This window comes from Corvus brachyrhynchos, unplaced genomic scaffold (assembly GCF_000691975.1).
Source record: "Corvus brachyrhynchos isolate BGI_N302 unplaced genomic scaffold, ASM69197v1 scaffold45, whole genome shotgun sequence".
In the NCBI taxonomy this organism is placed as follows: Eukaryota; Metazoa; Chordata; class Aves; order Passeriformes; family Corvidae; genus Corvus; species Corvus brachyrhynchos.
Genome location: NW_008238361.1, coordinates 1169700 through 1170390, shown reverse-complemented (window position 1 = coordinate 1170390; position 691 = coordinate 1169700). Strand labels below are relative to the sequence as shown.

The window sequence follows — 691 nt, the reverse complement described above, 5'->3', positions numbered from 1 at the left end:
ATTGATATTTTATATAAAAACATAAAGAGAAGTGCCTAAAAATGTGCCTCTTATCCTTAATTATGTCTTGCTGTCTAAAATCCCCCACAGCATTTCTTTTTTACTTTGAATGATAAAAATCCTAAGTTTTAATTTTTCACATAATCAATTTTTCATTATTAAAATAAAAGGAATTGTGGCTGGAACAGATAAAAATCTCTTTAGTATTTTATTTTCTTCCAGTGATAACCAATGGCACAGAACCATGGAAAAGGAGCATAAGGGGGAAGAGTTTAATGGCACCCTGGGAAATTCTTACAGCTACTGGAAAATTTATGGAATGTTCCTGTCACTGAGGCTGCTAAGAAATGAAAAATGGCAGCAAAGCCATGTGGCTTCATAAATTATCATGGAATCATGGAATGGGTTGGGTGGGATGGGACATTAAGGATCATCCCAATCCACCCCTGCCATGGGCAGGAGCACCTTCCACTATCCCAGGGTATATCCCACCCAACCTGGCCTTGGACACTTCCAGGGATCCAGGGGCAGCCACAGCTTCCCTGGGACTTCCATCCCAGCCCCTTCCCAGCCTCACAGGGAAGGATTTCCCCCTCATATCCCATCCCAATCCACTTTCCTGGAGCTGCAATCCATGCCCTTGCCTTTTAACTCCACTTACTCTCCCGAGGCCTCCTGCTTGGCCGCCTCA

The 691-nt window shown here is 43.4% G+C and overlaps 1 protein-coding gene across 1 annotated transcript in view; it reads right to left on the bottom strand.

The window, feature by feature from the left end:
- The window catches only part of PRPF40A (pre-mRNA processing factor 40 homolog A), a 9579-nt gene extending 8894 nt beyond the window's left edge, over positions 1-685 (bottom strand). The window contains exon 1 of the mRNA XM_017736046.1: positions 662-685. The gene's annotated coding sequence lies outside the window, so the exon portion shown is untranslated. The remainder of the gene's footprint in view (positions 1-661) is intronic.
- Positions 686-691: the final 6 nt, after the last annotated feature.